We start from the raw sequence: 17766 nt of genomic DNA, 5'->3' as shown, positions 1-17766 counted from the left end.
GGACAACATTTTGGGTAAATGTAAAGTATGAACAGGGACCAAGAGCCAAACTAGAAAACCTCCTAATGGTGCACACTAAATGGACTCCAGGAGCTACTCTTTTTATCAGTTCCCACATTCCCTCTATAAGTCTTCCACTCCCCCCTTTCTCTTTAGGCTGGAAGGAGTGAGTGAGGTTTACCTGCTTGCGACTAGCATTGCTTCTGGTATGCACAGGAAGTGGGTAAAGAAGAGCATGTTAAGCAAAGTTAACTTAAGCTTGAGCTCTCTGTGGTACAAGAAAGTGCTGAGTTCAAATACTGTCCCCTCCACCTTAGATGTGAGGTGATGCATCCCCTGTGAAATGGGAGTAATTATAGCATATTCCTACACCTGACAGAGCTGATAAGAGGGCAGGATGAGTTAAATGATCACAAAGGACTTGACAAAACAATTAAGTGTCAATTATTTCCACTGTTGCAGATCTAACCCTGTGCAAGGTGCTAGACAAATACGAGTCTATTTAATACATACCCACAGCCCGGGAAGGCATGACCACTCCCTTTCCCTTTCCACACCTGTAGAATTTAAGCTTCACTAGCTCAATCAATTACGGTAACTCTGGGCTTTACAAGCCTCGCAATTCCCAGGCCATTTGTGTACAGTGCTGAAGCTTGGCTTCCACCTAGTTCATAGGATGAGAAAGCACTGACCCAGCTGAAAGTCCACGACTACAACACCTATCCAGCCATTATCTTCAGTTCGTATTTAGTTTGTTTACTCTACTAACCCCTTTCCCAGGCCCACATCTATCATCATTAAAATAAAAATCATGATCATCTCCAAGTTTCCTGGGGACACTCAGATAAGCACAGACATAAAAACTGCCTAGCTTCCTGGTCAGAGCTACCTACCGGACCAACAAATTAAAAACCTTACAGAATTCGGGTCACCTGGGTGGCTCAGGTGGTTGAGCATCTGACTTCAACTCAGGTCATGATCTTGAGGCCCTTGAGTGGGAGCCCCATGTCAGGCTCTGTGCTGAAAGCTCAGAGCCTGGAGCCTGCTTCAGATTCTGTGTCAACCTTCCTGTCTGCACCTCCCCCGCTCACACTCTGTCCCTGTCTCTCTCTCTCAAAAATAAGTATCAAAAAAATTTTTTTAACCCTTATAGAATTCAGAGTCCTACACCAATGCAAAAATTAAAGGCACACCTATATGCACTGTGCAAATACAGCAATTAAAACAATTAGGCTGACTGAGCACTTTTCTTTCCAAAGGGAAACACATCATCCTTTCCTTCTACCTTGCTAAAGTGCATCCACTCCCAAATTAACAAGTTCAGTAATTCCAGACTTCTGTTTGGTACTAAATGGCAAAACATGAGAATTCCAAGTCCACACATGCATGTATGAAACACACACACACACACACACACACACACACACACACACACACACACAGACACACACGGCAAATGAATAAAGCTTCTCTTTACTGACTGCTGTAGGAAGGCACAGGAAAGAAGTGCTTTGAGAGTTCAGGGCCCAAGAGATGAGTTTGGGTGGATCTGAGTACAGCAGTAGGAGCAAAAAAAAAAAAAAGTAAAGCAGACTAAGTGCAAGCACAGATGACTACAGGAATGGATATGCCACCTGATACGTTTTACATAATGGTGGTACTAGGTGTGCTGTCCTTGAAACACTGATTAGAGTACCAGGACATGAAAATATTCAAGTTATGGTATTACTGTATTTATGTACATGAAAACACAGAGTCTACTGAGGTACACAAACATGGACACAGACACAGATTGCCCAGGCTACTGGAAAGAGGTTTTTGAGGTCTACCCCACATCCAAGCAGATATGCCTTAAGGAGACAAATGGTACAAAGCAGGGATATGTTTTCTCAGCTGTCCAAGGACAGGGTCAGTACCTATGAATGAGTGAATGATATGAATATGGAAGTCTATCCTTCTCTTTGTCCTCTACTCAAAGTGGAAATTTTTGATGGTTTTATAGACTACATAAGCCACAGAGCAGCAGGCCAAGAATCTAGGTTTGTTTCAGTGCACAGTAAATAACGTCACAGAGCTGCGGAGGAATACAGAGACAGGGAAAATAAATTTTTCCTACATTCTCCTGGAGACCCAGGGAACAAACTACAGGAAATAAGGTACTACGTGAGGTAGACTTAGCAACCAGTGGGGACAGCCTGGAAAAAACCTGTCCACGTTTCCCTGCCCTACCTAGAAGAGCCACTTACACTTAACTTTTAACCAATCATCAGTAAGCCCCTGACAATGTAAGATGCCAGCCACTATCTACTCGTGAGGACCTATCTCTCCTCTTTGCCATCATTGCATTCCCAGTCTTTCAAAGTACCTACCACATCACTTCTACACACTAACCAGTTACTAATCCAGTATTGTTCTGACAAACTTACTGCTATACTACTAGCAGGAATTTTCAGCCCTGGAGCCCTGTTCCATACTAATGACATTCCAGATTCTAGTACTAAAATGGCTGTATCCAGTTGCTGAGATCCTCTCACAATGACCTCCCCTAATCAGAATAAAATCTGGGCCTCTCCAGCTCTGCAAATCCAACTTCATGATGCAAGATCTTTTTGTCCTCTGAATCCATTCTCCAATCCCAGTGTGTCCTGCATGTCACAAGATAGATGATTCATTTTCAGAAACACCAAATAAAAGCTGTACTGTCTAGTTAACAGTAGGTTTACAAATATGTATGAACCTCCCCCGCCCCATAATGGAGTGCCAAACCCTTAGACACTTCACTTCCCGGTTCTTCTTCCCCTCTCCGTTTCCTGGGCTTATTTTTTGTAGGCTTGCAATGAGCATGCACCAAAGAACTGAAGTCTCTTCGTCACCTTAGGAAATGTCCAGTCAGACTACTTTTTACCTTACGTGGACATAGGCAATGGCCAGGTAAGGCTGTAACATCTGTAGTACTCAGACAATGAGAAAAACAGGGGAGCAACCTGTACATGAAATAAACTGCCTTCTGTAACTGCCCTGAGTGTGCCTATCCATCAGACACCTGCTCTTGCAAGAACATTGATTAAAGCCCCCCCTTCACTGTGCTCCAAGTCTCTGAATCCTTCCGTTGACTGAGCCAGTGTGCATATTTCTCACATTGCATATTTTTAAGATGTGACATCCCCATCTTATTCATCATATTTTAGGTGACTCTAAAATACCTCTAGTGAAAGCTAATCCTGCCCTCTTTCCACCCTAACTCATCAGTTCTGAATATTCCAGGCTAGGCAGGTATAACCACCAGACTATGACCTCAATAATGGGATATCTGTTTAACACTCTGATCCCGCCTGCCACTTTCCATTGTTTCCTTACGTCACTTTCATGATGTAGTCTCAGCTGACTTGGGAAACTTGTCAATAGTCATATAAGGGTAGCAGCTCCTGCTGAGAGTAAGGACAAGGAAAACAGCAAAAACAAATACACCAAAACATTTATTTTACATCTACCCTTGTTTTCATTATCTTTTAAATTTTAAATTTTTACTTACTGTTTTAAATGGAAGTACAGTTGACATACATATTACTACTCAATGCTCACCCCATTCGCAGTCCCCATTTGTCACCATACAATATTACTGACTACTTTCCCTATGCTGTATTTTTCATCCCTGAGACTTAATTTATTTTATAACTGGAAGTCTGTGCCTCTTAATCTCCTTCAGCTTTTTACTTAACCCTCACCCCTTCCCTTCTATCAACCGCCAGCTTGTTCTCTGTATCTATAAATCTGTGTTCTACTTGTACCCTTTGCACATCTTCTCACTGATCAACCATTTCCGAATGGCAGCAACACTACCATCTATTTACTTCTCCACCACAACTTCAAACTTGAAGTCTTGGGGAGCATACATTTCCCTTCAACTACCTAAAAGTCACCGTTATTCACTTCAAACTGCCCCTGGAAAAGGCATCGCCTCTCTCTTTAAAGAGAGGTGACTTATTCCTTTATTTAATGTTTATTTTTGAGAGAGAGAGAGAGACCACATACACACAGAGTGCAAGCAGGGGACGGGCAGATACAGAGAGGGAGACACAGAATCTGAAGCAGGCTCCAGGCTCTGAGCTGTCAGCACAGAGCCTCATGCAAGGCTAGAACGCAAGAATCATGAGATCATGACCTCAGTCAGTGTTAGACACTTAACCAACTGTGCCACCCAGGCGCTCCTTGGTGCCTCTAGTTCTAAGTGACTTCCCCCATCCTGTGAGAAGGTCTGCTCTGGAACCCTTAACCAAAGCTCCACAATGCATCTCAGTGCTTAAAGCATTCACACATTCCTTACTTGGATCCAGACTTCCACCTCCTGTTCTCCCATTAGGTTCAAGGGGGAAAGGATGTCTTACAACTATCAGGATCCATTTTCCTCACAAGACCCCAAATCATCCCATTCCTGATTTTTGTAGTTGTTGCGCTTTAGTTTGGTTTGGTGGTGTTTGACTGTTCTGTCTCTCCACTAAGGTATACCATGCTGGTGTGATAAAGGTCCCTAGTGGGTCTCAGCCATCGTCAAGGTCCTGGGAGCCTGCAGTGGTCCACTCTACAGTCTTGTGCCCTTGAACCCTTGGCTTGAGCCAAGCTACATAGGACAGTGATACAGAAAGTTCCGTAATTGTCTGCCCACAGAATCAACCAGCAAACAAGCTCAAACATCACTTCCTCAAATGTCTCAGCGTATGGCAGAAGGTCAAGCTCTCAAATCCAAAGTAAGTACTTCAAACTTCTGCTACTTCTTAATATCTTTCAGGACACAGGCTTTTATGTGGTGGCTGATCAGTGTGGTTGGACCAGTGGGTAAACATAGTACGCCAGATATCTCCTTCTCTCTCTCCATCCCTGCCCTTTGAAAAATTCACAGTGACTACTAATCTGTGTGGTCTCTTAAGATGTGACTTCTTTATAAAACCAGAAGAGCAGTCACCAGAGTTGACACAACAGACCCATCAAGCTGGACAACTCAACACCTTACAGGATTCTAATCCTAGTTCTCACAGGTAAAAGAAAGTAGCTCCTTACTGGAGCCATGCACAAAAGGAGAATGGATCTTGATTGAAGTGGTTTACCAAAGCAGTGAGAAAGGTCTGGAGATGGGGGAGAGGGAGAAACCAACAAAGCAAGGCATTACCTGAATGAGAAAATGCTTGGTCTGCCTATAGACATACTAACATGTTCTCTCCCAAAGAAATAAACTTTGAGAAAAATGAAAAACAAATCAGTAAAACACATAAAGTGAAAACAATTTCTGACTGAATATACTGATAGTCACCTACAGAATGCGGATCATGTTTAGATGGCATTTGGTGTACATACTATAAAGGTGACTGGGTTATGTGTGAAACAGGAATACCTGAGGAATACCTCAGGATCTTAACTACGGGGAAAAGAGGAATGGATACTTCAGGGGTGATCCTGCTTTCCAACATGGTATTCCCTAACCAGAAGAAAGATTGGAATTCTCTTTACAAAAGGGGAAATCCCTTGAAAGTTTCCTCAAAATGCTGTCAAGTGTGGGGAGGGCAGGAGGCAGGATGTCTATTCTGTATCAAGAAAATGCCAGGTAGCACTGTTAGTAAGACACTCACTGAATCTTTAGAGTGCCCTGATGAGAAAGTGTATTATTACCATTTACCAAGAAAACGGGAGGCTCAAGAGAAGTTACACACTTTTGCCAAAGTCATATAATTAATGAACGCGGCACTCAGGACTTTTACTTAGATCTTCATGATTCTTCTATAAGGAAACAACATCCTGTTTGTAAAAGAGTACACTAATGAATTATCGTTCAATTCAGAAATATCCTTATGTGCGAATTCACTCTTATAGAAGTTTTGGTGGACTGTATATGCCTGAATAAACCAACCACAAAGCAGAACAAGGAAATCTGACCCTAGGACCACTAGGTCCCAGACAAATATCCCTGTAATTTGGTCCAAATTCCCAAGTGGACAGCCAAGTCCATGTGTCTTGACTCCCATTATTCACTTTTTCCTGTTCTGCTGTGTGTGTGAGACACAGTGAAACAGCAAAACAGCCCTTGGGGTCATACACTGAGCAGAAATGCTCTCCTGTCTTCCTGATGCTGATGATGTCTGATCAGAGACAGGTATGATGGTACATCACTAAAGCAAAGATGCTTTTGCCTAGGCAGCAAAAACACTATGCTGCACTGAACACAATAGTATTTTACTAGGCTGGAAATCCTCAATACTCGATGGATGTGCTTGAATGAAAACAACCAACACCTGGACCTGTCCTAGTACGTGCTAGAAGTGGAAGTGACTATACTTATGGCTCCTATGTTCTTGTACAATGGCCATTAGAGACCTCTTTGAGTTAATGCAGTCAAGATTCCAAGGAGAAGACAGATGCAACCACTCAGGTGTGTGCATGCTCTTCCTTCCTTCACCCCTCCCCACGCTCACGCACACACACACACACACACACACACACACACACACACACACACACAAATGAATGCTCAACCATCACACATGTAAGCAACCAAGGCATGCTAGATTTCCCATACAATAGCGTAACCCATTTTCCATTTACTTACTCTGTGTCCTTACTCATCATTAGCCCTGCCTCTGGGTTTCCGATTTTGAGAAGGAAAGAGCTAGAATGTAACAATAACAAGAAGGACAAAGGAAAAATGGAAGGATCTTTACTAAATAAGTGACTGGATGCTGCAGAAGTCCTGGTCCAGACCTCAACACCCCTTTGGCCTGAACACCCCTGATAAAGCAAGAATCCCCACCTTCCAAATACTCCCAGGCTTTCACAACCCGTTAAAAAGTATTCAACGCATTGCTATAGTTAGAAAAGGTGCACAAACTGCTAGGACATAACTCTGGAATTCTACCACCTCTCTGAGCTCACCTCATTGAGATGTAAACTATCTCCCTCTTCTGCTCACCCCTCCCAGGAAGACCCAATGTGTCTATGGAAATTGGATTGAGAATGCTTAAGTCTATGTCTACTATGTTTACTTCATCTCCAATGAATGCATACTTGAATCTGTTTTGGGGAAAGATTATGAGGGGGAGCATTCTTTTGGTTGCAGGATCCCACAGATGGACAAGGTGTCTGCAAAAGAAAATGAAGAGATTATCTGATCTGTCTGGGTAAAGATTACCCAGATTTAGCAGATGAAGTGCCTTAGTTTAGAAGAAGTTAAACTGGACTTTAGTTCTTGTGGGGAAGAGGAATCCATGACAGGAGTTCATTAATCCAATAGAGGGGTCTGTGTTGTTAAGAAGATCTGGAGTCCCCTCAAACAGAAATTTCACTTTGTGCACCTCACACTACAATCCAGGCTCACAACCCAACTCTCCATTTTATCTTTATGCAAGCACCTCTGGCACTACCACCACCTTCCCAGACGCTGAACACACCACCGCACCTTAATTATGTCTAATGCTGTGTTCACAGCCCATCTGAAACATCCCAGTATTCTCTTGCAATTCCAGTCTCGGTTCAAAACAAGCCACTTGCAATTCCAGTCTAAATTCAAAACAAGCGACGCCCATTACCTCTGAACTTTGCTAGATCAATACATGTGTTTCCTTCTACCTTTCTTCACTGTTTACCAGTTCAAGTATTGTCAAGTTCACACTGCAATAGTCTGAGTTGCACAGTCTCAATCTTCATACTTGCTTTTGCTACTTGATTCCAGTATATGTAAAATCCTCACTTACTCCGGGCACGGTGCTATACAGTATATACAGTACACTCTTGAACTTTAGAACCTTAGACATGGTTATAGAGAGAGATGTCTCACTCATAAGAACTAGCCCTCAAAAATCTCTGAAACTCAGGTTCATACAGGAATCCTTTTCAACAGAAACTGTTCTTAAGCTTCCTTTGCAGGGCATCTATTTAACTTTTTTTTTTTTTTTAATCTCCTTTTAAAACACATATGATCACTGATTGCATGATTATCTGTGAAAAGACTGGTACCAGGTTCCCAGCATGTTTACCCTAAGTATTCTGCAAGGAGTCCCCACTCATTCACTTTGTAGTAACTGAGGAAACAGTGTACTATGTGTCAGTTGCACATGTAGCACTTGAAGCAGAATCTGACAGAAATAGGTCGTTTACTCAGATCTCCAAAGTGCTCTCTCTGGTAAACTCCTGACAAGGGACACAGATTTCTGTTACCCAGGAGTTCAAATGGTGCCAAAAAGGCTAAATAAATAATCCATCAGATGAGTTACCAAGTGCCTCTCATATTAACCCGTGGGGCTGGATATTATCTCCAACAAGTAACTCACATTTCTTCCTGCTTAAAATCCTTCGCATTTTAGCACATTCTCACAAAACTTCCCCCATTTGTCTTTAACTGCATTATCTCTGTCCTCAGAAAGCCAAACCTTTCTGAGTGGCTTCACTACTCTTCTCTAGTCTCACTATATCCACTGAAGACAAACTGTGCCAGGTAGGTATTGTCTATCTCTTCCTTGTCAGACCCTTGTGACCCAAGAAACTTTTAATTAGTTGGGTAGGATTCCTGCAGTACTGTGCCTCTAGGCACTCTGAGCTTATTGTCAAGTGCTGCCCCACCTTCCAGGTTCAGTTTAAGTACCATCACTTACCACCTACCTCTGGGGTATGGGGATTCCTCACCCAACTGCCTCCCCTTTTTGTGTGTCCTGTGGCTTTTACTTTGAAATCAGTAACTTAGGTTCAATAACTTAGCAGCTCTTTTAACTTTTAATATAACTCATTTACAACTAAGTGAATTTACTTACTTGTGATAATTGAATGTACTGCCACTCAACTCCTTTTTTAATGTGAACTACACCGCATTTGTTAATTCTGTTGCCACTGGGCCCGGCAAGCCCACTCTGAAGTGGGGAGCTCGAGGGGCGCCTGGGTGGCTTAGTCAGTTAAGCATCCAATTTGCTTTAGGCTCAAGTCATCATCTCATGGTTTGTGAGTTAGAGCTCTACATCAGGCTCTGTCCTAGTAGCTTGGGGCCTGTTTGGGATTCTCTCTCTCCCTCTCTGTCTCCCCCTCCGCTGCTTGGTCTGTCTCTCAATTAATTAATTAACTAATTAATTAACTAATTAATCAACTAATTAATAATCAATCCATCCATCAATCAATCAATCAATTAAAGTGGGGAGCTCGAGGCACCTGGGTGGCTCAATCAGTTAAGCATCTGACTTCACGTCAGGTCATGATCTCTCGGTTTGTGAGTTCAGGCCCCATGTCAGCCTCTGTGCTGACAGCTCAGAACTTGGAGCCTCCTTTGGATTCTGTGTCTCCCTGTTTCTCTCTGACCCTCCACTGCTTGTGCTCTCTGTCTCTCTCAAAAATAAATAAAAACTTTAAAAGAAGAAACAGAGCTTTTTTTGGGTGTGTCACCGTTTTTTAAACTGTAATCACTCCACCTCCATTCCTGACACCCTTACCACTGTGCACCTATGCACATGTACCTGTGCACATGTGGTAAACTTGTCTCTTCTCCCAGTGAGATAAAAGCCTCAACAAGACAGGGATGGTGGCAGCAATGGTGGTGGTCAGTGTAGCTGAGCATATCCTATGGTATAATACATGTCTAGTGTGCATGAGTCTGTGAATAAGCAGATAGTAAATGATGGAATGCCATAATTCTCAGCAAAATTATGGGTGAGAGAATAGAGTCAAACTTGAAGGTAACAGAGGCTCAGAAAGCCCTCTAGCCCATAGTTTCTAATGCGGATGACAACAGTTTTTGTGTTTCTTTTCTTCTTCTTCTTCTTTTTTTTTTTTTTTTTTTTTTTTTGGTACTTTTTTTATTTTAAAAAAATTCTAATGTTTATTTATTTTTGAGAGACAGAGAGCATGTGTGTGTGAGTGCTGGAGGGGCAAAAAAAGAGACACACAGAATGCAAAGGAGGCTCCAAAATCACCAAGTGGAAGATTATGACTTGAGCCGAAGTGAGGCAGTTAACAAACTGAGCCACCTAGGTGTCACTCTTAGGGTACTATTTGAAAGAGAGTACAATGGAAGTTTTGTAAAAGCCTATATACTACAACCAAGATGAAAGCCCCATATAAGGAATGAACTGAACACTGCTTCTAGAACGTAACAAACATTAGGCCTGTGCCTACTTATGACTACCTATGACTAGGGAGCAAATAAAATTATACTCACAAAGACAGTCATTGGTTTGTAGCGCGTCCAATGCTTCAAGTGCTTCTTTGGGCTTCGGGCTGAAAAGACAATGATGGGCATTATATTGCCATTAAAAATAATACATTTAACGTGTCAGGTGGTCAAACCTGGTATTACCAGATTCCGAGAACAAAGCATCGTTCAATGATTCCTCCTGCCAGAAAAGTATAGAAGAGACGTGCACGACTCCTACCTTAGCGTCTGCCGGGAAGACTGTCATTGCTTTCGCAGCCATAGAACACGTTTTAAATAGGTCGACAGGACCTAATCGTACTTTATTGGCAATATTGGGCGAGGCACTCAAGAATGAACTCACGTGTCAAACACCACTAATCCAATGCCTAAGAACTTGGGTGCTAACCGTCAGCGTGGGGCAGTATGACCTCCAGCTGAGAGGCAAGACCCAGCCGTTCTCTAACCCCAGCCGCCAAAATGGAATTTCACGGGGCTGCACAAAAATATTTCCACCCAACAACTATGGACTCATAATGTTGAAATACGATCAGCCCTTTTCTCAGGATGAAAGCAGATAACGTTGAATCCAAAGCAGCCCACTTTACTCAGACAAACCGCTGTGAAGGAAAAATACCTCTCCACTTCCCGGGCAACGCCATCCGTGATCCTGAGAAGGAGGAAATCAGGTGACAGACAATTTCAGTTCCGGGCTTCCACTTACTGCAGAAATGTAAAAATTCCTTTTTTTGTATTTTCTAGAGAAACAAGGATGGAACTGAAATTACTAAAATGATCAGATTTCTCCTATTAATTTACCAGTGGTAGTTATGCAACAGAACACTTTGCAGTACAAACAACCTATCCATTAAAAACTATTTTCACTCATCCTCAAACTGTTTACTAAAACTCAAGAACAAGCAGAATATATGATCCTTTCTACTAAATAACCTAATTTCTTTGTTCTAGATTGGTGGTGGTTACACAACTTTTGCAATGTACGAAAACCCTCTGAATCTTACACTTTGAAGGGTAAACTGAACAGCATGTGAAATATATGTCATCTAAAAGCTAAACATTCAACACCCTGTATTGCCTTGTGGGCAGTGGTTGCACAGCTTTGTTAATGCACTTAAAAACTACCTCACAATTCACTTTACTGGGAGGAACTGTAAGTCATGTTAACTTATGACTCAACTCAAAAAACAAAAACAAACAAACAAAACAACACAGTATTCATCAGTCCACTGGTCTAACCCATCTTCAAGACAGCAAGAGCTGAATAAAATCTAGACTCTTCACTGCTGTTTTCCCAGCAGGGATTCAGTTCTTTATGGCTTCCAAAACCATCCTATACATTTTTCTGTATTTCTCAGATCACTTTGATGATTTCGCTTCTACTTCTGGATACCTCTCCCAGGGGTGTTACCTTAATTGAACAGATTCCTCCTAGACTCTACAGCAGACAACCCAGGATACCCACTTTCCTATTATTTTTTTCTGATCATTTTCTTTTTTTATTGTTCTCGCAAAGAAAACATTCTTCCCCTCCAAACTGAATAGTACCAAGTAACATTCTTTTATGACTAGATGATTTTCAGGCTACTGTTACTGAAATACATACATGGGCGTGGGGAAATCTGAAATACCCACATCTTGGAAGATTAAAGTGACTTTTAACACATCTGGTTGAGATTCTCTCTAACTGTGCTTAAGTGAAACTCTACTCTAAAAAATGGTTTCTTTACACATCTGTAAGCAGAAAGAGTTTCCAAGTGTGTGCTTACTCTTTCCCACAGGTTCTGTGTAAGGGAAAACTTTGAATGCTCAGTATAAGGAAATTAAATATACTTACCCACTGTATGCCCTTTAGTTGAGTGACACAGTGTTCATGAATAATGGTTACCTTTTAGAAAAAGCATTTACTCCAAAATTATCACTATGTATCAGGAAATGTAACAAATAATTTGGCAAAATAAACTCCAACCTCTGCAAATTACACTCCTCAATCAGGGTCTGTCCCCTCTACGTGATAGATTTTCTTTTTTGAAGAGTAAAAGCAGTTGTCTCAGGCCAGGCAGGCATGCGCTTTTCACATCTCACATCATTTCACGATACTGGAAAAGTCCCAAGGCAAGTAGATTAAATGTATGGGAACATGAGCTCCCATCCCCTTCTCCACTCCTAGACACCTCAGGAAACTGACCATCAGTCTATAGCACCCTGAAAGTCTAAGTATGATGGTCGAGGACTTGGAATATACCTCGATATAATTCATCATTTAAATATGTTGTTGCTTGTGAGGGCCTGAGATTGACAAAAAGCTCCTGTCCCAGATGAGGTGGTCCCCAACACATAGCCAGACAGGACTTAAAGCTAACTTTATTTATATAAAGATCATTTCAGCTACACCGTCCTGCATCAACTAGTGACTTTTGGGGTCTAACAAGCAGCACACTACTTTCCATCTTAGAGGATGTGGTGAGAGTTTCTACCAGGTGTCCTAATTACACTAATTTCCTTTTGTGTCACTTACATACAAAAACCCAGTTTGATATATTTTGCTTCATCAATTCTTCATGTTCTAGCTTTTGTTGATGTGTCAGGACCAGTGAGTGCCCTTGCATGTGCAGTCCTCCAAACACAACTGCATAAAATTGGAATTATTACTCCCACTTTCTTAAACTAATGTAAAAGTAAAGTTCTGAGAATTTAAGTCATTAATCCAAGATACTACAAGAAGTGGCCATCTAAGTGAGAACGAAGGCTTGAATCTTGAACTTTTATACTCCCACGTCCACACTCTTCCATTTGGTAAGTATCACCTTTGAGACAGACAAACCTCCAAAACAAAACCACATGGATTTGTGTTTGGCTGAGACAATTAGGGATTTATCATATCATTAAACATTGTGCCAACATTGTATCAATGAGAGCACAAGCAGGGGAGGGGCAGAGAGAGAGGGAGACACAGAATCCCAAGCAGGATCCAGGCTCTGAGCTGTCAGCACAGAGCCCCACGCTGGACTCGAACTCACAAACCGCGAGACCATGACCTGAGCCAAAGTTGGACGCTTAACAGACTGAGCCACCCAGGTGCCTCTCTTAAAACTTATTTGAAAAGCAACAAATAAATCCATCCATTATTAGAGAGTTTGATGTTACATAAAGTTTCCTTCCCTAGATTGCTGTTCCACAAACTGTTTATAACTTTTTTTTACATCCATTTAGATTTTTGTCTTTTACATTTTTTCTCATTCTGGAACAATTACTTATTGTATTTCCTTGCCTAGTTTTCATAAACAATTGTTTCCTTTCACCCTTATTATTTCTAAGTAGTTTATATTATCATACATATTTACTAGAATTCTTAACCCTTAAAATCCTTAATTTCTAGTGAAATGCCTAGCAGGCAATTGTGGGATGTCTTTTACACTAGCATTTTACACTAGCATCTTTACGCTAGCACTGTCAAACTTATAAGTACATTATAAATTGCAGAAGCATGCTATTCCTCTTAGTAAATATTTCCTTGTTCCATGGAAAATGTTTACTAATTATTCAATTTCTCTGTTATATAAAGCCAAAACTAGATAAACCTATGTTCAATTATTAACGGTTCATTACTCTATCTTATCTGAAAATGATCTAGATACTCAATGACTATCCACAATTTACCTTAGCAAACTTTAAAGTTTCAAGTTAGCAAAAGATTTAGGGAAACCATTTCACTATACATGCTATAGCATTGCTGAAAACTTCACCAGAAATCTCATTCCACTTACACCTCTCTAAATCCCTTGCTTTTATTTTTTAATATATTTGGATTACTCATGAAAATATCGTAAAACATTTTTTAAAAGTCATCATACTGAGTTATTTTTCTTGCTTGCAAATTTTGTAACAGAAATAATAACATGAACTTACTTATTAAGCCCATATAGAATAAAAGTTGTATGTCTGTATTATGCTTAATGCTGGCAAATCTGAAGGCATACTTTATAAACTTAAAGTGAATTTTATGATTTTTTTTTTTTTTTACTGTAAATTAACCCCAGTCACATAAACTTAACAAATATTTGGGTTAGCACCAATATTTCTGCCAGTCTAAAAAATACTAAATTAGAAAAGCCTTTTTTTTTTTTTTTTTTGAGAGAGAGACAGAGACAGAGACAGAGAGAGAGAGAGAGAGAGAGAGAGAGAGAGAAAGAGAGACTCCCAAGCAGGTTTGGAAGTGTCAGTGAGATCATGACCTGAGCTGAAGTCGGACACTTAAATGACTGAGCCACCCAGTGCCCCAAAAAGCTTATTTTTAAGCCAAATAAAAATAACTCTATCACAAATTAATTTGAATAAAGTACCCAAAGGGGCGCCTGTGTGCCTCAGTACATTCAGCATCTGAAATTTGGTTTCAGCTTAGGCCACGATCTTAAGATTCATGGTATCAAGCCCTGGGCCAGGCTCTGCAGTGGCAGGGCTGACAAGAAGTTCTAACAGTTGTAAACAATCCTGCCCCTCAACATGGGACCACCCAAACATATAAAACAACAACAAACATAAAGGAACTAATCAATAGTAACACAATAAGAGTAGGGAACTTCAACACCCCATTTCTATCAATGGACAGATCATCTAACAGAAAATAAATAAGGAAACAATGGCTTTGAATGACACACTGCACCAGATGGACTAAACAGATATAATCAGAACATTCCATCATAAAACAGCAGAATACATATTCTTTTCAAGTGCACATGGAACATTCTTTGGACTAGATCATATATTAGGCCACAAAGCAAGTCTCAACAAATTAAAAAAGATTCAAGTCCTATCATGCATCATTTTTGATAACAGTACTATGAAAGTAGAAATCAACCACAAGAAAAACTTGGAAGGAACACAATTATATGGAGGTTAAATGAAATGCTGCTAAAGAATGAATGAGTCAATGAAGAAATCAAAGAAGAAATGAAAAATAATGTGGAAAAAATGAAAATAAAAATATAATGGTCCAAAATAGTTGGTAGGCAGCAAAAGCATTTCTGAGAGGAAAGTTTATAACAACACAGAAGAAATACAGATGGCTAACAGACACATGAAAAGATGCTCAATGTCACTCATCATCAGGGAAATAATAATCAAAACCACACTGAGATACCACCTCACACCTGTCAGAATGGCTAAAATAAGCAACTCAGGAAACCACGGCTGTTGACAACTGTGGAGAAAAGGGGAACTCTCTTGCACTGTTAGTGGGAATGCAAACTGGTGCAGTCACTCTGGAAAACAGTGTGGAGGTTCCTGAAAAAATTGAAAGCACTAGAATGCAAAAATTCCACTATCAGGTATTTACACAAAAGATACAAAAATATAGGTTTGAAGGGGCACATGTACCCTAGGAGTTACAGCAGCACGATCAGCAATAGCCAAACTATGGAGAGCTCAAATGTCCATTGACTAGTAAATGGATACAGATGTGGATAGGTATACAGTGGAATATTACTCAGTCATCCCCCAAAATGAAATCTTTCACACATTTTGAGAGCAAAATGTCAATCATAGAAAGACATACGATATGACTTCACTCATGTGGAATTTAAGAGACAAAACAGACGAGCATGGGGAGGGGAAAAAAGAGGGGGAAACAACCCACAAGGGACTCAAGAATAGAGAGCAAACTGATGGTTGCTGGAGGGAGGTAAGTTGGTGAGGGACTACATGGGTGATGGTTATTAATGAGGGCACTTGTGATGAGCACTGGGTGTTGTAAGTGAGGAGTCACTGAATTCTACTCCTGAAAACAATATTGCACTGTATGTTGGCTAATTAAATTTTAAATCAAAAAAAAAAAAAAAAAAAAAAAAAAAAAAAAAAAGAGAATACCCTAGATAGAATTTGAGGCATGGTAACGTGAGGGTTCAAATTTTATGATTAGTTTCCTGGATGCAGAGGAAACCAAAGCAATGGTGTTGCATATTTTTATGAAAAGCTTTCAGAAGAATTTTCTTTAGAATTCTATTTTAGTAGTGTTTCATTTGTGAGCGATGCAGAGTAGACAGGCCTCTTTATGCTTACCTCTCTTCCTGGTTCACAGTATTAAATACAGTTTTGAAGTGATGGCGATGTTTATAACAACTTTTGGGGGGGATGTTATATAGTGATCTCTTAATTATAAACCTTACAAAATGTCCAAATAATGAGAACTGACACACTTTTGCCTTAAAGAGTATGATCCTGGAACTTGTCATGTAATGCGAAAGGAAAACTTGGGAATGTTCACTGATTTTTATGATTTTTAGTATTGCTTCAGGCCATTAGAGTGGCCTGGATGTGTGCTAAAAGCCAAGCTTTAAAAGCTTTTGCTAAGCAACTATTTAAAGTAAGTCTTATTTCAACAGAGTAAAATTGTTAAAAAGAACTTATAACAAAAGAAAAAAATCATATTTAAGGTTTTTGTTTTAATGGTCACTATTGGGAAATGAAAGTGTCTCCTATTTTGACAAATATTAGAGGTGTTCTATACAACAAAATGTTAGAACAGGAGCTTTGATTGAAATTATGACGTTCAAATTGTTTCAAGTCCAGACATTGTATGGCTGTGTACTAGTCATCAAAGGTCTTAGAAAAATTCTCAATCGTCTTTGAAAGGGTCTGTGTGGTATGATGTCTTCAGTGTGGCCATTCCAAGGTAAGAACTATAAAACATGTAAGATACACAGGACTCTCACAATTCTCATCTGTGAGATTCCTTCCCAAGTGAATTCCATACTTGGACTTGAGAATATTTGGTGAGAATATTTTCTCTGATAAATTTCTCTCTGAAAGCAACTAAAGTCAGTAAGCCTAAAGAGCATTTTGCATTTCCTCAAATGTGCTCATTTTCTCAGAAACACAGATCTGATGGATTCTTTCAACTACCTAGTCATTTTGTTAAAATCACAGGATCAGCTTCTAAATGTAGCAACCAAATAGGTGTGACATAACCTCTTTTCTCTATGTAGCCTGTTACATATCAAAGTTTCTAACGCCATCTTTTTGTCTCTAAGAATGAGGGAAGTGGAAAGTACAGATGGAAGCAGAATACAATGTTGGGATAAAGAAAACTGCTACATCTTTTTTCTTTCTTTCTTTTTTTTTTTTTTTAGCGAAACACTCAAATCTTCTACCTTTTCTAATATTTATTTCATGGTAATATTGAAAGTTGGAAAGTGTTTAAATGATGAAACTCATAATTGCTTAAGGGCACTGACAAAATGAGAGCTCTTTAAATAAAGACAAAATTATTTTCTTCAAAGCAGTTTATGTGATTGGGTATAAAAATAAATAAAAAACAACCAGCGTCACCTATAGTCTCCAGAAGATTACAAGAGTCAGCTTTGTGAATTTGGTAGGTAGTAGGTTCAATGTTTTAATTCACTATCTAGAAGTCACTGTAGCTTAGTTTGCACTATACTATGTGTGGAGGTGCCAGGCGGCCTAGCAGCTCTGCCCAGTGTCACACAGCAGACCAGCAGGAGCACCGGCAGACCTAATCAATCTGGATCTGACCAACCCGTGCTCTGGGCTCATTCCAGTGTCCCTGAGAAGTGCTGGCCCAGTGGACTCAGGTTGCT

The 17766-nt window shown here is 40.2% G+C and overlaps 1 pseudogene; it reads right to left on the bottom strand.

The window, feature by feature from the left end:
• The window catches only part of LOC128774650 (probable G-protein coupled receptor 160), a 38179-nt pseudogene extending 24481 nt beyond the window's left edge, over positions 1-13698 (bottom strand).
• Positions 13699-17766: the final 4068 nt, after the last annotated feature.

The sequence above is a fragment of the Panthera pardus genome, unplaced genomic scaffold (assembly GCF_024362965.1).
Source record: "Panthera pardus isolate Hobbes unplaced genomic scaffold, ASM2436296v1 HiC_scaffold_363, whole genome shotgun sequence".
NCBI classification, from domain to species: domain Eukaryota; kingdom Metazoa; phylum Chordata; class Mammalia; order Carnivora; family Felidae; genus Panthera; species Panthera pardus.
The sequence above is the reverse complement of the archived record's forward strand: the minus strand, read 5'-3'. Positions and strand labels throughout refer to the sequence as shown.